This window comes from Rhipicephalus microplus, chromosome 1 (assembly GCF_043290135.1).
Source record: "Rhipicephalus microplus isolate Deutch F79 chromosome 1, USDA_Rmic, whole genome shotgun sequence".
Lineage (NCBI taxonomy): Eukaryota > Metazoa > Arthropoda > Arachnida > Ixodida > Ixodidae > Rhipicephalus > Rhipicephalus microplus.
In genome coordinates this window covers 143,379,094-143,397,172 of record NC_134700.1, presented here as the reverse complement: position 1 = coordinate 143,397,172, position 18,079 = coordinate 143,379,094, and the positions used below count along the sequence as shown (strand labels likewise).

The 18,079-nt window shown below is 42.7% G+C and overlaps 1 pseudogene; it reads left to right on the top strand.

Annotated features, from left to right (window-relative positions):
* The first annotated feature begins 826 nt into the window (after window positions 1-826).
* Window positions 827-17,479, top strand: LOC142799793 (contactin-3-like; annotated as a pseudogene).
* Window positions 17,480-18,079: the final 600 nt, after the last annotated feature.

Below are 18,079 nucleotides of genomic sequence, written 5' to 3'. Positions count from 1 at the left end.
CCTCGCTGCAACTCCTCACAACGTACGCAGTGCGTCCAACGTCGGTGAAGATCAGGCGGGGCGACATTCCCGTCTCGGCGGGCCTGCCTGCTGAAATCGTATGCGAAGTGTGGGGTTTGCGGCCACCGCCTGTAGTGACTTGGTGGAAAGGCCTGCGTCAACTGAACCACAATTTTGTGTACGTGTCAACGGACGGCAACATGACCACCCGCGTGGTCTCGTTCACACCTTCAAGTGATGACCACGGCTCCAGTCTCGCTTGTCGAGCCAAAAACCCAGCAATGGTGGACAGTGTTGAAGAGGACACGTGGACCATGGACGTGCAGTGTAAGTGGACACTCCCTATTCATGTGAGCACATACGCATGATGCACTCTCGCATACATACGCGCACGCACTTATACATGTAATGTTCTAGGCTACCCCTTTGTGAAGATACCATCAGCAGTGCCTTTCAATTTTTTTCACTTATTGCTCTTTGAAGCCTATTCATAAGAAAAAAGTTGGTAATAATAATGATATTTGTTCTAGGTTTTGGCAGAAAGAAAAATTTGTGGGACGGAATGAATATGTTATACGCTCTATTGTTACAAGCATATACGTTGTGTTGGACTATGTATATTTGTTGCGTCGAATATCGTTGCACAAAGCTACAGTTGATTTATTCAAGAAAACTATTTTGAGCATATGCGTGAAAGTGTTAACAAAGAATTTGACGTACTTTAGATTTCGCAAGTCGCCGATGCCGCATAACATTAAGGTCTGCAGCCTATCTAGCAATCGGAAGGAACAATCACGGACGCAAAACATCGGGAGTGGGGTTCAGTTGAATGCCCTTGATATTAATAAATGTGGCTCTGCAATGAATGATTCTATCCCTAAACAGGCGATTATTGAACTTTTGCTATGTGAACCAAAGGAACTTGAACATATCAAAGCTTTGCTATTGGGAAAGAGGGGTTGTTTCTTTGATAATTTCACTCACGTTAATAATGGTAAGCCGAAAAAAACTCGTGATTTTCTGCATTAATTGCCTTGCGGCGCATAGCCACACACCTAAATCACCCGCATCATCGAGGAAATATTTTGCACGTTGAATTTTCCGCACAATGTTTTCCTTTGCAGACAAGCCCAGGATTTCATTGCAGTTAGGCACCAAGCTAAGTCTTGAGAACATTCAGGAAAATAACGACGTGTACCTGGAATGCCGCGCTGACGCCAATCCTCCAGTTGAAGAAGTTGCCTGGCAGTTCGACGTTGACGAGTTACAGGCATCTGAAAATGTTATCGTCTCAAAGAACTTTCTGGTGATTCAGCGGGTGCAGACATACCACTCGGGCCTGTACTCTTCCAGTGCTGAGAACTCAGAAGGAAGGACTCAGGGCGAGACACTACAACTTCGTGTGCAACGTAAGTTTCTCGTTAACATGAATCAGTTTATAAACGCAATGTTTATGTCATAGTTTTCTAGAAAAATTCATGACTACGTGTTAACTTTAAAGCATCAACAACTGGCCAGACTGTTCAATTATATCCAGCAGATAGAGGCTTTAAAATTTGGGAAACGACTCAAGAATCATTTTTACTGTCCTGTATTCTTTATATTTCGACATGACCTGTGAATGTAACGGCCAATCGGCAGACCCGAAAGTATTGCTTTTTGGGAGATGAATATGAAGCGTATCTGTGCACACCCATGCACACGTATAAACACACACACACACACACACACACACACACACACTTACACACACACACACACACACACACACACACACGCACACACACACACACACACACGCACACACTCCTCTTCAAGCCTTCCCGTTTGCTAGCCTATCTTCGCTTCTCGGTGGAGACCTAAACTGAGTCGCAAGCAAAGCCGAAGTGCAAACGCTTTCCGGCTCTTATATGTATTTGCATCTACCTCTAATCTTCAGCCACAGCCAACGCTCTTTTTTTCACTCACAACCAAGGGCGCTGCGAAAGCCACCAACACGGGAATTTCTGTGACATGAACTCTTTAACTACACAGCATGAATACTGGAATGTCATCTAAAAGAAAGCAGTCGTTGCCTAATCAAACTCAATGTAAATTAGACTGTACGCTGCAACCGTTCTGCGACATTGAAGTAAGTGATGAAAAAACTATTCTAACGTCAGAACGTAATCAGGTGGTGGCATCAGGATGCCACAAATTATATTATTATGATAACCCTATAATGTCGGTATATCTTGTGATGTAACACTAAACAGAGTTGTAACACCCTTCTGTGTATGACGAATGAAACCGAACAGCGCGGCCTTGAGCATAAAAGATGGAGACGGTGATTGGCAGTTGCACGTGAAGGCACATCTCGTTTTGCCTGCTCCTGGAATCACAGTGAAAAACGTAAAAAATATTAATTCTGTGCTTTTGGCCAGTCTTTGACAAAGATGCGATGAGTACATTGAGTTGGAGATTAAGTACAGATTGCAGTGCTACATGCACAACTACACTTAACGTTGTGGTTTGTTAGAACGGGGCGAAAGCAACTCGAGTACAACATCAAAACAGTTCAGGGCAAGAGAGAGATAAATGCGTACAGAGTCGATATTTGTTGAAGTGTAACAAGAGGCGTTGCCAGTACAAGCAAACAAGCAATCAATAAGTAAGTAATATAAACGAAAAAGGAGATGGGGCTATACATGCGATTGAAAAAGAAAGGCACTACACAAAAGTGAACAAGCATCATATGTTAAAGACACAACGATTACGCCGCTAAAAGACAATATCCTTTCGCTAGGGTATGAAAGGGGAAGTGGTCACGTACACCGGATGTCAACCCAGAGTGCGTATCTCTTCGTTCAGCATGGTATCTTCTAGAAGCGCGAAAAGTCATTATGTGCCTGCTTTCCCATGTGCCTGGGGTGATGGAGTTCGGTTCGTTTATTGAAGTCGGCCGCTGTCTTCGGGGGCGTCGCAGGTGGTTGCGGCAATTAACAAACATGTTAATAATTTTGGCCAATCCCTTGACACATTTTTGTGTTGGTTGGTCAGTCCAATTTCAAAACACAGTATGACCGGGAGGCTCGTGAATTGTACCTCATCCACAAATTTAACAGTCTCTGTGGTGGCATATATAGGTTGCTTGTAATGTATTCCATGGTTTCCTCGGTGGAATTCAGCTCGGCTGCAGACACATTCAAAGAAAAGGTGTTTTCAACTTCGCGAGTTCGGCTAAGGCCATGCAGGTCACATTCATAAGTCTTGAAGTAAATTGTATGCTCGTCTTCGTGTATCAGTGTCTCCCTGAAGCCAGGTTTTGAAACTGGCAAAGGAAAGCCTGTTGTAGCTCCCTGTGTGATCTTAGGATTAAAATTTCAGTCATCTGAAAATATAAAAGAACAATTGATGTTTCGCATGTTGTTTTTTTGTTCTCCGTACAGACGCGCCACTGTGCAAGGCAAACCAACACGTTGTGTACGCTGCGTCACGGCATCAGGAGGTCGAGGTGCATTGCGAAGTGGAAGCGGATCCTAGCAATGTCACCTTCGAGTGGCGTTTCAACAGCACACTTCAGCAACGGCCCCTAAAAAGCTTCACGGCGCAGGGCACGAGCAGTGTCACCCGGTACATCCCCCACAGCCACACTGAGTACGGGACCCTTCTCTGCATAGCCTCTAATCGCATCGGGAAGCAACGGCAACCATGTCTGTTTCACGTCGTTCAGGCAGGTCAGTAAAGTTGTATCCATGCAGTCAGATTTCGCGTTGAGTTGTTTTAGCGGGGCCAATGAGGACAGAGAACATACGACATGAATAGCGTGGATGTTCTCTGTATGAGACATCTACTGCTGGTACAGACGTTGAGACTATAAGCGAAGTATTTGGAGTGCAGACAAGATGACCGAGAAGTAAAAGAATAATTTAGTGAGTGTGCTGCTATAAACGACATTGTTATCAAGACGAAAGCTTCAGGAAAGAACCTATATAATTCATCTGTCGACAAATCCGTCATGTCACGGCGTCACCAAGCGTCATCAAGGAGAATAGAATCAGAATTATGGTGAACCTAAATGCCTAGGCTAATTTACCCATGTTATTTGTGGCAAGAACTTGATGTGAAAAAGGCGCGCCAGAAGCGAATCGCGTAAAAATGTGCTTTTAGCACTGCTGGTCTATGATCACTCAGGCAATTTATTTACTACTCTAACGCATTGAATGGCTAAGCTTTTGTTTGTCACTGGACAACGAAATCGTGTAGGCAGAGTTGCGTAGAATAATGAACGGCTGACGTAACTATTTTCAGTATAGCACGCATTACGAAGTCCTTTTGCCACGTCTGAAAGATAACTACGATCGAATATTTGTGTAGCTGTGCCCAAGGATTCGCATTACAAACTCATTTCAGTTTAAGAGGAATTCAAAGTGAACCTAATACAAATAAATCTGCGTAAAAGAAAATAGAGGGTGAAGCAGCATACGTAGAAATTTTTCAGGCGTAATAGGTATCAGAGTAAAGTGATTCAAGCGAGTTTGACCTCGGTTAGTTAGACCTTGGCTTCAATAATGGTTGGGAGTGCAGTATAGAGACCAGGTACACAATAACAAAAACGTAGGGCTACTTCTTTTCCTCTAGGCCTTTAGCGGTTAATTCACTATTAACAGCGCTGGAAGTATGAGGGAAAAATACTAAGGCACACGTAACAGCACAGAGCACAGACTATTACCACAATTTTATCTTCAAGAATTGGGTTTATTTGGGTAGGCCAGAACTTGCGTGTCCGCACAGAGTTAACCATGACATGAATGGATGCAAAAATTGCAAAGGTAATTAATTAAAAATGGTTCCAACGAGTCAGTTCTTCTGCTTCCATAGTGCAAATCAGCTATTTCGTTGGGAAAGAAGGACGCAGACCGCTGGCTGTTGCACTTATCTTCATTCTTTTGATGTATAAAGTTTCTATTTGTATGAAAAGCTTCGGGTACGGCACGTGTGATACCGTGTTTGAGCGAACCATTGTTATATATAAACACAGCCCTATTGGAAAAAAACGAATGGTGGGCATGGTGGAAACCACCACCCACCATTATAGTGGATTAATGTAGTGGGTGAATGGTGGGAAACGCCCACCATGGCGCATGGTGGGTATGGTGGGTGCTGAAGCGCCGGCAACACTTGAGCGCGAAATGACGTCAGAATCACCGTAACGAGCTGCCACAAAAAATAAAAACAATTCTATAAAAACGACATAAAAAACACCCGTCCCATAAAAAAACAAGGCGCCACTGAGGATCAAACATGCAACCAGCGGATTCCAAGGCGAAGATGCTAACCACTGCGCCACACCAACATGACGTTGAGTGTGTGTTAAATACTTAGTTGGCATACAAATTTAAGGTTCAACTTAAGTTATGTTTGTCGTGTACACATCATAGACAAGATCTACACCTGCTACAAAATATGCACATTTATTAAACACAAGCAACTGCGGCCTGCAACGATTGCCACTATGTTAATGGCACTAGTGCCATTTGTTTTTTTACAATTCACAACTTCAAGAAAAAAAAAACAAGTGGACTGGGGAGCAGCAACAGTTTACCAGTGGGGTCTGCCAAGTTTAATATCCGTTTCGTGCTCGTTCTAAAGGGCGACATCTGCTCACGCTTTATGACGCTTCTAGGCTCATTCCATAGATACGCCCGCCTAATTTATTTGATTGAGTATTGGAATGCTTTTCGCGCAATGTAGAGGGCGGTCGCGCCAGCGCAATGCTGTAGCTCTTTCGCTAAAGCAACAACTACATAACGGCTTGGCCAAAACGAATGCAGTGTGCCGGAAACATTACGCTATCATATTGGTTCACCAAGCACACGAATTGCCACGTCTGAGTTCTCGTACAAAAGCTAGAGAAGTGCCGGCGAGTGCGACCGGCGGCTGTCGGTGAGAAGACACTTAATTACGTTCTCTGGGAGTGCTTTAATCGCGTCGCATCGATGTTTGTTGCTTCTTGAGCGGACACCATACACAATGAAAAATGCTTCATTTAAATTAATTGATGCCATATGGCTGCGCTGTATTGTCATACTTAATCGTCGTAATCGTGTATTCTGAAACCCGGGCTCGGTCAGTAAGCCTAACCTTTGGTGGAAATCATGGTAGTAGAACATGTAGTGTACTAAATCCTAGCTTGGTACACCCCTCATGTAAAACCCCTTAATTGGGGCCTTTGAGGTACTGTAAATAAATACTGTCAATAAAACTATTGCCCGCCATTTTAAGCCCACCCATCATCTGCTTACTGCTTCTTAGCATTATCGCGAAGGTGGGCAGAGATTCTCAGCTTGGTACACCATGTGGCCCACCATAAAAAGCAGCACCCATCATCTGCTTAGTGCTTCCCAGCATTATCGCAATGGTGGGAAGAGTTTCTCAGCTTGGTACACCATCTAGCCCACCATAATAAGCACCACCCACCATATGCTTAGGGCTTCCCAGCATCATCGCAATGGTGGGCAGAGTGTCCCATTATTGCCCACTATCTAGCCTCTACTTTCCACCATCATTTCCACTTTACCCATCATCTGTACACCATACCACCCAGTATGTCCCGGCTTAACCACCATACTTTCCACTACCTCCCACCATAGCCATCATAATTTCCACCATGCCCACTATTATTTCCACCATGCCCACTATTATTTCCACTACGCCCATCATGTTTTCCAGTATCCACCATGGCAATTTTTCCGATAGGGAGGGATCAGCTATCGTGAGAAATCATGGAAGTTTTCTACTTAAGAAGGCACAAAGTCAAGTGAATGATCCGGCCGTCCATCATCCATGATGATAGCCAAACTGCTCTATATTAGAACGTGTTTTGTTGTCAAATAGACAACTCCCCCCAATCTTGCAATCACGTCCGGAAGTAAGCTGACGCCATTGTAAACTCACATAGCACAAATACTTATATTAATATTGCCTTTCGTTGTTCAACAGAAATAAAGAGCTCCAGATACGCGGCGATGACATAACTGCAGACAGGGTGCTACCCCGTGCCAATGTCTCGTGTATCACGCGTCCCTTTACCTTTCTGATTCCCTTTGTATATCAATCAGCTCAATAAGATGCACTTTTGATTATCGATTTAAATATATATTCACTGACGAATCATGTTGAACGCTTTTTACCGTGCATCACAGTACAGCACAGTACTTTTTAAAGGGGCCCTGCAACACTTTTTTAGCATTGTCAGAAAACGCTGCCGATCGGTAGTAGATGCTCTAGACAAGACGCGAGCCGAATATTAGGGCACAGCACACGGCCTGGAACTCACAATAGATTACCAAAATCAGCTAAAAATTGCTTTCTCTTCTCTAGGGAAATCATGTTATATGCCCGAAAATCACTCGTCCACGACCCATCTAACAGCAATTGGCTGATTTGAACACGGCGCGCTTGCTCGTAACAGAGACCGCCGCGAAAGGCCGGTACTTGTCCACGCGTGTACGAGCGATCACACTAAGAAAAGCCACGCACTCGAAGAAAAAAAAAGTGCTCAAGGTCGCGAAGCGCACGTGACGTTTTTGTGTAGCCCTGAAATCTCTCCCTGCTTAGCTTCCATTGCTTTCGTCAGGACGAGAGAAGAGAGTATGTAATTGCAGCATGCGACAAACTTATGTAACTCCACTCGCATTGCACGGATTCTTAAAATTGTTGAAGCGTTGAATTTGTTAGGCATTAATCTTTTTCGGTGAATTTATTACATGGTTAGTTGAAAAAGTGTTCCAGGGCCCCTTTAGAAAGTGTTTGATGGGACAGCGTGACTGAACCGATGGTAAATATTTGAAACTGCCAACACTATGCGCTATCACGGTGACGATGTTATCTGTTCTTTATAGAAATAACAGTAGTGGAATGAAGAGGTATGACATTGATTCACCATTATTTTATTGCTGCTTGTAAAATGCAGTGGAATGTGTGCTTACCATCTGGAGCATTAAAAACTACGCCAGCAAAAATAATTTTTTCAAGAAAATAAACTAGCTTTCGGTCATCCCAAATCAGTTTTCTTTTCAGAGGAGTGTGAACGAGCCACTAATGACTTCTAATTTACCTAAAGGTAATGCAAATGAAATGCATTGATGTAGGTTTGTATTTTCTTATTCACGAAATGTGATCTAACTCGTCGTTCCTCACTTCTGTGCTTTCCAACCTTCTCACGTTTTTTTCGGTATTTCTTTGCTTTATGTGTCGGCGGTTCATTTGAAAGTAAGACCCCCGGGCCCTGCGGAGAACTGTTCCATCACCAACCAAACTGAGGGATCACTGCACCTCGAGTGCCAGGCGGGATCAGACGGCCACCTTCCGGCGCGTGCACGACGCACTTACAGCCACCGTGTCGGCAAACTTCACCGCTGACAAGCCAGATTTCTGGGTGAGAGTATACCGTGGAATGGAGTCCTCACCAGGCAGAGCTAATGCAAAGCGTTTGTTTAGGACATCTTCACTGCAACATCGTAACCGCAACCGCGAACACGTGCAACAGCAATTCTAGAGACAATCACGAATGCGGACGCCTTTTTTTTCTGCTTTCCTGAATGTCTCCCCGCGTTTATATCTGAGCAAATGAGTTGCGTTAGATTACCGTGAAGACAACTCGCACTTTCTTACACCACCTTTGAGCGCCGAGGAGCCCCATACAACTAATGTTTTATAAAAAATGAAATTAAAATAGTTGCAGCTTCATTGTGACAGCATATCACTCTCAGGTAAAACGCATTGTTCATTGGTGGAGTAAGAAGGACTGGCTACCGTCTATGCCTACAATAGTATCTGAATGGTTGAACACTCCACGCGCTTTCTTTAACGTATCTATGGTCGAATAACCGTGTTACCTCAAAAATCCAACTGGACTGGTAGCGGTCCGAACTTTCAATTCGCCGCATGAAATGTTATTGAACTGATAAATAATGGAAACTTACTATTCCGTGTTATTGCCGACCATCCTTTTGTTCTAATAAATAGATAGATAGGTAAATAAAAAAAACAACATTACGTAATACATAAATGAACGTATTATTATCTGACAGGTTTTTATTCTTGACCAGATGTTCGATACGTAGTTTGTATGGACAAAATTGTAAGAATTCTGAAGAATATGAACGTGTTTAATGAGAAGAAAACCTCGGCCTGGAAAGCGGGTTTTTAGCCTGATACTCTTTAAAAGGGTAAAGGGAAAAGAAAGAGAAAGAGGAGCACATGATGAGGGGTTATTGTGATATATAGCACAAAGAGTCACTGCTCACACTGTCCAGTTCGGGGTAGGACACACACAAAAGTATCTACATTAGGTAAACTTTAGCACGTGGTCTAAAGACGGGCATGTAAAGCTGTCTTGCTTAGAAAATCGAGAAAGGTGTTTAAGCTGCGTTGAGCATGATCCACGCGTTCCAACGCGCAGTGGTAAAAGGGTGACTGCTTATAAACACCCATGCACCGGGGAAAATTGAATTCGCGTATAAGCAGATTTAGTACCCCGAAGAAAAAACTGGGGTTCGCTATTTTGTCGCATAGAGGCGTAAGCGTGTACAATGCTCGCAGATTTCATGCTTAAGATTTTGCTCACTCTTCTAGGCGTGCTTTGAAGTACTGAAGGAACATTTCCATAGGGTAACATATAATCTCCCTTTCTGTTTTCTGCCTAAACTATGTGTCAAACTTCAATTCAACGAGAACTATTTTTTGCCAAGAATAGATTTTTTGAGAGCCTCTATATAGCTAGACACAGCCGAAAAAAACTAACTTCATTAGGTGGAAACAGTATTACTCAGGCCGAAATTAAAAGCGCAACTTTGAAAGAATACTTTCACTTATGCTAATTGCATCAGAAGTAATAAAGAGCCTTAGAAAACATAATGAAACAAATTCTATGTTTTTCTACAGATTGCGTCGATAAGTGCTATGTTTTATGTAACATAACGATTTACCGGTACTTGTGTGCCAGTAACACATAATGCTTCCCAGTAAGTTTTAGCAAATGTGTCTTGGCAATAATGATGAGTCGAAAAACACGTTGTGCTTGATATTGTAGCAGTGTCGTGTAATACATGTATATTCGCACTGCTTACGTCACTGTTCTCAGGTCCACGATCTGCTTCCTGGTGTGGAATACTTTCTTGTGGTCTCCACCGTCCACGAGCGCGGCCGAAGTCCGGAGCTCACAATCCTGCCTCCAATCATGCCTCTCGTGGGAAAGCTGACAAAGTCCGGTGTGTACTTAGAGAAGGAGCGAAACACGTCTGTTTTTTTTCTTCAAATTTTATATTGTTTAGCCACTACATCATTTTTTGTGTGTATGTTTAGGAAGATTATGCAGCAGATGCATAATCTTCACAAGGAATATGGCTTGAAAAAGATAAGTTCTTATTTTTTGTATAATAACCTAAATATATCTAGTTTAACCACACTTTCAACGTAAGTCTAGTGACATATATATTGATCCGTTTATAATATGGGTCCTCCAACGGGAATAGAAACTACATAATATCTTACCCAGCAACTCAGAGCACACATCATACTGGTATATTGAGACAGGCGAAGCTACAATTATCAGGACAACTGTAAAATCTACTTTTGTGCGTCGGCTGAAAAAAGCTAAATTAATAGTATGAGATGAGCAAACGATAAGTGAAATCTGTAGAAAAAATATTTGCTTTCTTGATAGTATTTGGTTTGGGATAGGGTAAGAACGAATAAATTATGTCACCATATTCATGTGTAGGGTGAAATGTTGAATTCTTTTCTTAGTGTTGTGCACTTTGTTATACAGAAATATTCGGGCGGTATGAATAAGTAGTTTTGAATGTGCGACTTTTTATGGCTTACCTTACGCACAATGAAACTGGGGTTCTGAAATAATGAACTTAAGCTCACGTTGTGATAAAGCGACAATTGTATTGAGCAGCATAACTGATCATTTATTTGTCATATTGTGAGCGAAGTGTGACGCGTCATCACTTTATGTTTAATTAGGTTATTTGGCCTGTTCTGGTATAGACTAGAAATCGAAGGGTTGCTCGCCTGCTCACCGTCACCAATACTTACCTTAGAACGTTTCATGCATCCGTGCGGTTCCTTGGCTCTTATTTTGGTTTATTTCGTGTCCCATGAAACTTTACCGGTTCCGCGCTATTAATATCACCAATTCAAGCACAAAACCAGCGTCATAAAGAATAATACACAAACTTTGGCAAGCGAATTTCATATTCGTGCTCGGAATGGGTGAATGGAAGCAATAACAAGTTTTTCCGCACTCGGGTATAGGTCGATCCTGCAGTTGCAATGAGCGAAAACAACCAAAACTATTGTATACACGTTCGCATATTACCAAAAATAATGCTGACATTATATTCTTTGGGAACACAGGAAGTGCAGCCAAGATTTACTCGAGTGCACTCCTAGTGACGGTGATTGCCGCTGTGGCACTTCTGTGCATTCTGCCTCTCATCGTGCTGGGAGCCGTTAAACTGAGAGGGCGACGCTTCTTCAACAAGAGTGAGTGCTTGGTTTGCGTTTATTTGGCGCTGTGGTCAAGCCAGTTGTATTTTAGTGCTTGAAACATTACTCATTCGTACGCAATCAAGAAGTGAATATTTTATATCTTCGTATGTTTTCTTCAAAAGCCTGGAGTCGAAGAAGGATGCGACAGACGAAGATGCCTGCCCTTCAACCACAGTTGCCACTCCTGAGGAGGCCACGCAACTTCAGATAGCCTCCATCTATCCTAAAGAGGACAACCAAGTGTGGATTGTGAAAAAGAGCACGGGCCTATGAGCATCTACAGCCGGTGTTCTTTACCCCGCGACCAAGCCGTTGCCGCTCATGACTGCGTCAGCTTGGTGCTGAAGCCAACAGTGACACGTTCCACCTCATCTAGGGTCTAATTGCAGGCGGCCTAATCCACAATCAACTGCGAGATTATTGGAGTAAGAAAGCCGACAGTCTTCACGAAGACGGCTAACAGAAAGAGCTCGCAGTAGTTACACTGGTAGATTTATTTCAGACAAACAATGTCTACTTAAACAATTTTATTTAGACCCAATTTTTCAATCCTTACCTTGTCTCTTAATACTGTGATAGCAAACAGGGAAAGAAATACGCAAAGTTTAATGGTGAATGAAAGCATTCTTGCTTGTAAAAATGACTGAGCATTTATTGGAATAGCAACATGGAGGCTATTGAGTAAGATCTATTCTATAGTCTCGTTGTTATGTGGAGAGCAAATGTGAGGAACTAGAACTAGTGTTATGACAAGGAGCTGTTATCTGGAAGCGATGGAAGGAGCACCCATGAAGTCCGGGTGTAATGAAATGACATGCGGCATATTGCAGTTGTTTGGTCGCGCACAGGTAAAGCTTCAGGTGCGTGTGTGTGTTCATGTGCATCGTTGTTTTTTGGCCACCACGAACAAATTGATTTGCCTTGTTCATCTCAGAAGCTCCAAGACATGGATGTGCTAATTGCGGTATGCGATGAGGAAGCTGTGTACATGAATGGACATTTATTGACTATGATGAATGTGAAAGCGACCATTTTAGCGACTTCGTCTATACTCATCAGTCCCGTGACCTCAAGCTCAACAACCGATGGCGAGTAAGGAGGACGTGCCAACGTAAAGCGGCTCAAAGCCCCGTGTAAGTCTTCAACCACGATATTTATTGTGTCAGGTTGTTTTATACCTTACCACTTCCACTGTTTCTTGCATTATAGAGCAGGGTTTATTAGCTGAACAAGTTCAGTGAGCTTACTAAGTACTATTTAAAACTTCAACGCTTTAAAAAATAAAAATAAACATCACATAGGACAACATACAATATACTACAGGATGTCTAAGACACGTGTACGATATAAAAAAATGTATAACGCAATGGTATCACGTTTTACAATCATGTGTGCTTTACAGGTATTTACTCTTAGTTGCTGACCATTGAATTTTGGCTCGAAACAATTGTAGTGTGAAGACAGTGGCTCTAATTTTTTATCCCATAATGCGGCCAATTTTACTCGTTCTCAATGAACTCGGATATGCAATAAGCATCTTCATGCCACGTTTTACTATTTTCTTAGTATGCAGATATAAAGCATATTTCCGTACTTTTAATTCGCAAGTCTAACATAGAAACCCTTAGCAAACTAAAAGGGCACAAACAAATTTTAATTGCGAAGCATTGCTTAGTGAACTACAGTGACTTTACGCGTACCTATCTATCTATCTAGCCACCTAGGACTTTTAGCTCTCCTGCCGTTTCGATAATGGTATCGATACACAACTTGGTATGGCATAACATGACTGTATGGAGAACATATTTGAACAGTCGTGACATGAAAATGATAATATGTATGTCATGAATGTCATGATTTACAATTCATGGTCCTGCAGCTCTTGCGGTGTTTTCGTTCACATAGCATGCTGCAAAACTTGTACGGTATGGTATGAGTGCATGGCGAACACAAGAGAGAGACCCTAACATGAAAATCATGACATGCGTGTCATGTAACGACATGACTACATGCCACACTCATGATGCTCTCGTGGCCATTTCGCTGGAGTCACATATACCAAATTTGGTATTACAGCACGTGAATGGATAACGAAGGTATGTGACTGGTGCAAGCATGATAATCCTGAGATGCGTGTCATGTGAAAACGTGACTACGTGCCACAGTCAAGGCGCCAATACATTTCGACGTGATGCATTGCGCGTGCTCGCCGGCTTTCATTTCGTGCCGTCACGCCGGCGTTGCCACGACAAGCACCAGTCCTGCCATATACTCGCAAGTGCGTGCCGCGCTGCGTTGCTTTGACGCATGTGCGTTCAGTGCGTCCAGTGTACGTCCGTCACAAAAAAAGGGAGACGCAGTGTTTTTTTGGTACGCATCGGCGCGAATTTCGCACCAGTTGCCATCGGGTCGCGCCGACGGACGCTGGTCGCGCCGGTCGCGCCTGGCGTCAGACTGTAGAGTGTTCGCATTTTGCTAACGTAGTGTCGCTGAGCCCAGCGTGCGCGTGCGTCAACGCTATATTGGAGTATAGAATTGGGCCCTTCGTGATGCCTTAGCGGTCGTTTGGCTAGTTCCGCATATATCAAATTTGGTGACGTCAATGGATGATGAATTATATGACCGGTGCAAACATGATAATCCCGACACGCATGTCATGCAAAAACACGACAACATAACACGCCAATAGCGTGCTCACAGCCGTTTCGCAAGCTCCACATATACGAAATTCGGTATCAAGTGCCGTGAATAGATGACGAAGGTGAACTACACATCTAAACATGATAATCATGACATGGAAGTAATTGTACGGCATAATTTACCTTCACCTCGTAACGTTGTGCCGATTTGAAAGTGACATATCAACCTTTCTTATTCGTGCTTCGCATAAAATCGATTCCCACTGTACGTGGGACAGACAGAGAGACAGACAGACAGACAGACAGACAGACAATGAACTTTATGTGATCCTGAGGAGCTTTCGCGGAAACACCTATCGGGGACTGTACGTGGGATCTGCCAATTTTTTTACAGATGTTCACAAAAGGAAGCATGACTGTCTGACGTCAGGCTGATTTCACAAAGGGTCACCCGTTTTAATATATTTTCACCTATTCATTTGTCACTTTCAGCGTAGGATAGCAAACACGTGGCCTCTCAAAATGCGTAGCAGTATCACGAATTTTGTGTTATTATGCATACTTCCCTCGTGCACTCCACTTGTAAGCAGCGTTATATAGAAGATTCTTCTAATAGGTGGTGATGCGTTTTGTTTCTTAAAAAGCAACTTTATATGTTTTGCTTATTTAAATAGAAATAAGAGTAGGGATTCTGGGATTTTAGACTGTTTTTGTTTGCTGTCCTTAAATGAAAAAATTGTTGAGGCAACAGCAAAGATAATTCTGCCATGCCTTGACTTGAGCATATGCAAGTGGCGCTGATTCGAATTGAATAAAACTCGGTTCACTAATGACAATAAACCGATCATACTGAATGCTCACATCTTAACGCGATAACGTTCATTAATGACAACGAACCGATCAGACTGAATGTCTATATTTTAACGCAATAAGATTAAAGAGCTTGTTTTGCGAAAATTCCGCCACCCGCGTCGTTGATTGTGAGCTAAAATTTTCATCTTATGCGTGACCGAACGATCGAGTGAGATGCGAAAAAAGAAAAAATAATCAAAATTTCCGGGTACGAGTGAAGATTGAACTTGGGCCGTTTGTATGGCAAGCAGGTGTTATGCCCCACAGTCACGCCTCCTCTTGGAATTTCCGTCAAAATAATTTTCTCTTCTTGCAAATGTAGTGAAAATAAAGTTAATGCATTACAAACACAGCCATCTTGTATACGAGCTTCACACTACTAATTGCGAAATCGCAGTAACATTGCGTAGTGCAAGCGTACATATCCATCGAGGGATTGTGATTGGACGTGTGATTATCATAATGGCTTCGTGCTTGAGAGCTGGTCACCTATTACAAAAGGCATGCACGCTACTGAGCCTATCCTCAAAAGGCCACGTAGTGGGTGCATAGCAAGTGCAAAAATCTTCCATGTGCCAAATTACTCCTAGTTTAGAGCAATTTCAACTTTATCAATTACAGTGTAGCAATGCACTATTTAAACTTGTCGTGTCACATCGTTCAATATAAGGAATGCACTGAGTGGTCGAAGTACACACTAGGCACAGGATATCGCGTTCAAATATAAAGGCGAAGTTTAAAGGGAAGCAGAAGAGATTTTATAATTCAATCAAATTTTGTGTTTAGAAAGAACCGACACAATTGATGACTATTTCATAATTACTTTCGCGGTTGCAGCAGCAGGAGCTTTAGAACAGGCGAAATACAAGCTTGTCTTGCTCCGCCCCCGCGAGCGCGCTGAAAGTGTGGGCGTGGACACGTACGCCAGCTTCATTTCGTCTGGTCCTGAGGAGGTGTGTATTTTTATCTTCAACGATGGCCTCCGCGACTATCTCATGACGGGACTTTGCCGGAACTAATCGAAGAGGCCACACTTGAGCAGTGCTGCTGTTGCAGATGACGCGCCATATCGAGAATCACGTCACCCTGTTCGCTCAGCATCTCAAGGAACCCGGCGGCCACAGCCACTGTTTTGTAACCAAAACACGCTATTGGCATCCCCTTACGAGAACTCTCATATCGCTTTTCTAATTCAGCAGGGATGAAAGTATCCCTACACGCTCCTAAGTACATTTATAGAAAAGTGCATCAGCTTCCTTAAAGATCCCTCATTTCTTTTGTCGCAGGTGCAAGGAGCTGCAGCCAATTGTGAAGAAATGGAACAATGAAGTGGAGAGTGCAGAATGGGAAACAAATGTGGCAAACAGAAGCAGCAAAAAAAAAGACAAGTCAAGTGCGCCAACAGGCGTTGCTAGGATTGTTTGTAGATGATTCATCACGGTGTGGCCAGGAAGTCGTCTGACAACTTTGTTGCGTCGTTGATCCTATAGGTTTGACGACTATCCTGGAGACGTTATTTTTCTATACCCCGCGCCTTTACCCCACCAATCTTCCAGCCCCAAACCATCCTCGTTTCATTTCTCAATGATCTATCACTTTCATCCTAATGATTCTGAAACCATTTGGCCGCGTCTCCATGTACATAGAACCGCTGCGCTGACACCTTTGCATTAATCAAAAAGAATGGTGTAGTTTTCGCCTTCAACTTTTCTTATTGTTACATCGGAACCCTTTCTTTCGAGATTGTTGGAAAGTGTCGGCACAAATTGTCACGCCGTGAGGTGACAACGTGCCCATTATTGCGCAAACACTACGACCAGAAGAATTCTCATCTTTCCCGGCTGCACGAGCTGTTGAATCTTTTGTTAGTCTTACCTGTGCAATCTATGCCGGACATCATAGCGCGAAACTTGTTACGCTAATTTGTTTTAACGTTCTGTATGCGCGATGTTTTTCTTTTGGTTTTGTGGTTTCTTGGAACTCTAAGGAACAAAAGTTTAAGTTAAGTGATTAAGTTGTCTTATAATGTCTGCCTTGTTAATGAAAGGAAGTGGCGAGAAGATACACAGTGAAGATCACCATTACTTGGCGTCGCAAATGAAGTTAAGTTGCGAAAATATTCCAATGTCAGAAACGACAACTATATGGTGACTACTCTAGATGAATAGGATGCCGTTAGATGGGAAACACTTGCATGATGTAGCTTATTGGCAATGTTAGTGAATGAAGTGAGATAACAGTGTGCTAACAGACAGGTTTCATCTGCTGTTGTCTGGATTGAAGTTCCTTATGAGATGATGAGATAAGTAATTAGAGGAGTGAAGAACTTTATTACCACAATGTGCAATAAAGCTTTAAATAATCAATGAATCTCATTGTCGTGCATACTAAATACAATAGCGTTTTTTTTCGCATAGCTAAGGTTGCACGCACTCTTTCTTCAAACAAATTTTAGAAATACAAACGCGTGGTTCAAGTATGGTACACCGTTATTGATGCTAACAACGCAGATTTTTAAAATCTCGAGTTTTCCTGTAAATATAAAGGAGTGAAGAGCCGTTTAAATATGTCCACCAAAGAAGAGTGAACGGCGACCACCGATGCATTTTCGCCCCCAAAGCATGTGATCTTCGCGCATGGTTACGATGGTATTGTGCAAGTACATTTGAAGTCAATACCGTTCGCAAAAGTTTAAAAGATAGATCATTAGCGTGGAACTTGATATCGTGCCAGTAATATTACAAAGAAGCTATGCATTACATACATATGCATGCTAATGCATATGTATATGCACCTCTAAACGCAGATGAGTTGAAGCATGTCGTGTCGTCATAGAGTTGAACCTACTCCTCGAATTTGTTAGTACACAGCACTTTATGGCCCGGGGTTAACCTCATGTCCTGTCACATTTTCGCTTAATGTGGCTATTGTTTCTTATCTACTGCGAATGAAAGATAGTTTACAACTACGATAAGTTTCAACACACTTTTTTGTCCCAGTAAGTAATAATTTTTGGTAGATGCCTCTGAAATGCGGGCTGACAA